The sequence below is a fragment of the Apium graveolens genome, chromosome 4 (genome assembly GCF_009905375.1).
Source record: "Apium graveolens cultivar Ventura chromosome 4, ASM990537v1, whole genome shotgun sequence".
Classification (NCBI taxonomy): domain Eukaryota; kingdom Viridiplantae; phylum Streptophyta; class Magnoliopsida; order Apiales; family Apiaceae; genus Apium; species Apium graveolens.
The window spans coordinates 205,132,740-205,139,105 of record NC_133650.1 but is presented as its reverse complement, the minus strand read 5'-3'; the positions used below and the strand labels follow the sequence as shown (position 1 = coordinate 205,139,105).

Genomic DNA, 6,366 nt, shown 5'->3' with positions numbered 1-6,366 from the left:
CCGTGACATCGTAGTCAACCGTGACATGTGGCACATACATGCCAAGTAGGAAAAACCGGGACCAAGCAAAGGTGAATTGTAGATTTAAAAGTAACCAAAAACTTGGTCGGTTATCAAACTTTATTAAACATTCACGTTGCTGCCATGTAAATGGGTGGGACCAATACTCAAGAAAATAAAAAAGTTATTTATTACCTTTTTGATCCGTAATGACCATTATCATAGATCGAAAAGTCATTTCCGACTCAGACTCATCCAATGTGACATATTTGGTCGTAAGTTAATATAGGTGAAATTAATAGAAACACGTATTTAGAAAGTACACAAGTGAGATATAGACATCATAAGTTATATTCTAATTAATGATTATATGATTTCTAATTTCTCCTCTAAAATGATTTTTCCATGGCCTCCAACCTTAATTACCTATTATATTATAATCACAAAATATGCTCAAAAGATTATAAAATCCATTTATATTGTTTTTGGCCCTTTTTTATTAAAAGCATTTATTTATGACCTATTGTTTCTCTTTTTCTTTTAATTACAAGTATTATTAGTGACTACATATTGTTATATCACTAATATATATATCTATTGACATCCATAAGGTTGGATCGTTGAAAAATATTTTTAAAATAATCGAAACACTAATTCAAGATTCAACACTAGTTAGCTGTACAAGTCAAACTGATGCTTGACTGTTAAAATGTCAAACCAAATAAAATTATTTTGATATCAAATTTTGGGTACATCACTAATATATATATCTATTGACATCCATACGGTTGGATTATTGAAAAATATTTTTAAAATAATCGTAACACTAATTCAGGATTCAACACTAGTTAGCTGTACTAGTCGAACTGATGCTTGACTGTTAAAATGGCAAACCAAATAAAATTATTTTGATATAAAATTTTGGTTATATCACTAATATATTTATCTATTGACATATATACGGTTGGATTATTGAAAAATATTTTTAAAATAATCGTAACACTAATTCAGGATTCAACACTAGTTAGTTGTACTAGTCAAACTAATGCTTGACTGCTAAAATGTCAAACCAAATAAAATTATTTTGATATGAAATTTTGGGTACATCACTAATATATATATCTATTGACATCCATACGGTTGGATTATTGAAAAATATTTTTAAAATAATCGTAACACTAATTCAGGATTCAACACTAGTTAGTTGTACTAGTCGAACTGATGCTTGACTGTTAAAATGGCAAACCAAATAAAATTATTTTGATATAAAATTTTGGTTATATCACTAATATATTTATATATTGACATCCATATGGTTGGATTATTCAAAAATATTTTTAAAATAATCGTAACACTAATTGAGGATTCAACACTAGTTAGTTGTACTAGTCGAACTGATACTTGACTGTTAAAATGTCAAACCAAATAAAATTATTTTGATATGCAATTTTGGTTATATCACTAATATATTTATCTATTGACATCCATACCGTTGGATCGTTGAAAAATATTTTTAAAATAATCGAAACCTTAATTCAAGATTCAACACTAGTTAGCTGTACTAGTCAAACTGATGTTTGACTGTTAAAAGGTCAAACCAAATAAAATTATTTTGATATGAAATTTTGGTTATATCACTAATATATATATATATATATATTGACATCCATATGGTTGGATCGTTGAAAAATATTTTTAAAATAAATGTAACACAAATTCAAAAGTAAACACTAATTAGATGTATTAGTCAAAATCATGTTTGACTGTTAAAATGTCAAACCAAATAAAATTATTTTGATATGAAATTTTGGTTATATCACTAATATATATATCTATTGACATCCATACGGTTGGATTGTTGAGAAATATTTTTAAAATAATCGAAACACAAATTCAGAAGTAAACAGTAGTTAGTTGTACTAGTCAAACTCGAGTTTGACTGTTAAAATGACAAGCCAAATTAAAGCCAAATATATTTATTTATATTTAAAATAATTATCAATACACTACAACATTTTTGCAATCATACAACTGTTTTTTTTCGTTGTCTGAAAGGTAGTTTTTCCGTTGTCTATCCAACACTCGTGTGATCGAAGGTTGGACAACGGTTGTTAATACAGTTGTAATAAGGGAGATTCAACAACAGTGTTTAACACTGGTTACAATCTGGATGACACAACGGTTGTTTTAGAAAAACAATTGTTGGAACATTTTTAACATGACAGTTTTCTTAGTAATAAACAACGGTTTATTTACGTCAAGAGAAAGTTCTAAATTTTCTTTCCAATTTTAAATATCTTTTCCAAACAACAGTTATTTTATCCATCTATTATTTATATAATAGAACAACAACAGTTATTTTCAGAGGTAGTAATATAAGTATCTTTTAGACAACAGTTTTAGGGTGGTGTTATAATGCAAAAGAGATAACGAATTACTTTTCGGGAACCATTAAAAAAATATTTGTAACACAACAGTTTACTAGGTAATAGACAACAGTTTAAAAAACCATTATCTTATTAGGTATATGCATTTTGCATATCAATTTCATATTTAATTAAAACCAGCTCCATAAAAAACCACAAAAATTAGTCCCCTGCCAAAATAAAAATACCATAATCCATACCATAATCCAAAACAAAATCATACCATAATCTAGGCCCCCGCCAAAACAAAACCAATTCACTACCATACCATAATCCATACCATACCATAATTCATCCGTTCAACAATCCAAAACAACCAGATCTACCTACCAAACTACCAGCAATCCACCGAACACAAAATACATTATCGCAAGTCTACTTATCACCAACTACATATATAAAACATCCACTTTACGATAAGTTCAAATGAGTCTACTTGTCAACATACGATAAGTTCAAACGAGTCTACTTGTCAAAATACGATAAGTTCAAACGAGTCTACTTGTCACCAACTACATACATAAAACATCCAGTTTACGATAAGTTCAAAAGAAAAGAAAGGCGAGGACCTAGCTTGCACAATGTTTCATAAAATATTTTGCAAACTTAACCCTGATCTCGTTGATGTCATCCTCAGTGTAAACCAGGTTTGATCTACGCAGCCACTGAAATATGATCCAAAATTTTGTATAAGTAACATGTTCTGCCCTTATAAGAGTAAATACAAAGTGGATGAAAAGGCCCATAGATAGTCAATTATCACCTTATTAGCAAAGTCCAGCTCCTTATCATGAATGATTTCCATCATGTATCGCATCACAAACAGGCCACAATCCTTGTTCCCGGTTTGCACTGGAACTCCCTAAAATATCAAACAAAAAATCATTTAAAATATCCAGTCTCCTTTAATAACATAATTAATATATGATCACAAAAATAAATAAATACCGCCATGTTCTCCCACAATACTTTCTTCTTCGGAACCTTTTTCAAATCCTCCTTGTACATTTTAATGGCACTGCAACCAAAACGAGATATATCAAAACACAAAATAACCACTACAAAATATGGTCGGACAAGATTTATAAGTTAAGACTTAATAATCAAATTTTATAACGTGAACTCTTACTTGTCGACAACATCCACCCATTCTCCATTTGCAATTCGGCGTTTAAGAGGGTCCATATAGTAGACTACCTCTGCGTCTGGATTGACAACTGTCAGGGTCCAGTGGTTGCTACAAAAAATAAACAGAGGTGCTTGTTAAATAGTAAAGCCTAAATTTGATGCTTTTTTGTCACTCAAACAACTTAAATATCATAAAAAAAATTACATTTCTATTAAATTAAAATCAACCTAAAAATTATTTAAACTCACTATTTGTGAAAAATAATCTAAAATGTGATACTAGTAGAGTGTAATTTACTGTAATAAACATGATCAGGTATAACATCAAAAATTGAAGGCTCATACTGATAAAATTTAAATTCCAGTAAATAAATCAACTTTAAAACTGAACCTATAAAATTATCATCAAATTTGAACTTGAAATATTATGAGGTTGAACTATACAATTTCCCCTGTCTGAGAAACAAACCTAACATCTAATAACAAAATCAATTAAATACTGTAAGCCATTTGATTACTTTTATATTAACTTCAAAACTGTCAAGGCATTTGATTACGTTTATACTGAACCAATGCAATTAATATAAATTTCAACAAATATTATCGAGTTTAACTATACAATTGAACCCATTCCTTACAAAATTAAAGCTAAATTCTTGAAAAAATTAATAAAAAACTGGCAAGGCTTAACAGCTTAATAGCTTGGGATAGTAAAAATACTTACACATCATTGTACGGCAGGAGAAAATGTTGCCCTTTCCTAGAATCTTTAAATCTTGTACACAATTCACGCGACCTCTGCACTGCACTGCCACATCCAATGGCACCGATTGTGCCTGGATCTACAAAGCTAATCATGTTGACCATCTTATGCTTCTTCACATATTCATTCAAGAAGCTACAAATTAAATTAAGCAGTCCTTAGTAAAGATTGTCATATTTATTCCAAGGCTATATACTCCGAAAAAAAACTTTGAATGAAAAGCTTACTGAATAAAAAGGCAAATGACAGAGCCGGCCATTTCACCGCCAGAGCACACTGCATGTATATCAGATAAGAACATGATTTGCTTCTTTGTAAAGCCAAATGCTTCTTTGCTTAGCTCAAAAGAAATTGTTCGGCCACCACTCAAGGCTTCCTTTGCCCATGTCCACAAACGTTTCATTGCAGAAGGATAATTCGGACCAATTTGAACAACAAGCCTCTGGTTCAAATTCTTCAATTACTTTATACGTCTTCTTCATTTTCTTAGCACGGGCTTTCTTGGTTTTCTAAAACAATTGCAAATAAAAATAATTAAAAAAACAGACTAAACAAACACATAGTACATATATTAACCATACTAAAAAAGCATTCTGACCTTGGCGGCCAAAACATGAGAAGTACTGCTATTGTTTCCTGCAATTATCATGTTTCTCGGCCATGCAATAAAAGTTCCCATGGCTTCTTGAACAGTCAAAATTTCATCCCCGATAGGGAAGGGAATCTTAGCATCTCCTTGAATGACTTTAGTGATAGACACCCTTGCGTTCTTTTCTCCAAGACTTACTCCATGGATAGTCTTCTCATGTCCTTCGGAAACGCGTACTTCATCAATTGTTGCACAAGCAACAATGTTGCTCAACGATCCAACAGCCAATCGGCATACAGAACCACCTGAAGAATCCACTTTCATTTCCTCAACAGCCCTTCCATTATCATCCTCACCTGCCACCTTTTTATTATCCTCAAGCTCCACCGCTAAATCCACAAACAAATTATCTATCAATGTCACATTTTTATGATCACCTACAGCCACATCCACATCTACATCAACCCCACCCTTAGAGTGACAGCTTGCCTGCTGGGAATTTGGTTTCGGACTACCATCATATTGTACACCATTTTTCGATGAATGTGCATTGTATTTTTCAAATTCAGCAGCCCAAAATGCATCTCTCTCTTTAATAATTTTTGGAGTCTCCTCTGCCATGTACTTTTGAATTGCCTCACGTACCCTTTCTTCCACTGTCCTCGCTTTTTTTTTCCCTCGGAAGATCAAAATAAACCGACTGCTTCACATGAATTCCCTGACCACGTACTCTGCCTCCGTGCTCAGGCTTACCGAGCGCCATTGTTAACACATCATTAGTACCTTCAACTTTAAGCTTTCCTTCCTTAACCTCCTCCTTCATCTTTTTCTACAAAAAATTCAGTAACATTTTTCACCATAAGCACATACATCCTTTAAGCACATTCATCCTTTAATTAAAATATTACACAACTAACACCAATTTGTTTTTACTAGTTATAAGTACATTCATCCTTTAATATATTTAATTTAATAGATTCAATTGCAAGCACAAGAGACGACTTAGTTTACTTGGTGGTACATGGGACCTAGTAAGTACATTCATTGACAAACTAATCCAAGGATAAAAAAATATTAAAATAAAATATTAACCAACACAGAATACAAAATCTAGACATTTAATATTATGAACCAATTTTCAATATAAACATGTGTATTTGACTCTCTTAGTGAACATGGGATTATTAAAATATATAATTAACTACTAATATTAAATATGATACAATCAACATGCTACTAGCACTAAAGGCATACAAACAAATCCTAAGTTAAACTAGAGACCACTAATTCGAATTATACATTGTAATAGAAAAAGATAAACTATAGAAAGGCTTCATGTGTATATAATTTATTAAAATTTAACTTTTGAAACTTCAGTTCCTTATTAAAAAATACACAAATATGTGCATCAAATAGAATGGACAATTATATTAATAACTTACAATTTCCTTAGCTTTTTC

At 31.1% G+C, this 6,366-nt stretch overlaps 1 long non-coding RNA gene across 1 annotated transcript; it reads right to left on the bottom strand.

Moving 5' to 3' along the window:
• Positions 1 to 3,036: 3,036 nt before the first annotated feature.
• LOC141721327 (uncharacterized) lies at positions 3,037 to 3,440 on the bottom strand. The gene is made up of 3 exons (XR_012574703.1): positions 3,375 to 3,440; positions 3,190 to 3,288; positions 3,037 to 3,091 (listed from the first exon to the last, which is right to left on the bottom strand). It is a non-coding gene; the product is annotated as an uncharacterized LOC141721327 (long non-coding RNA).
• Positions 3,441 to 6,366: the final 2,926 nt, after the last annotated feature.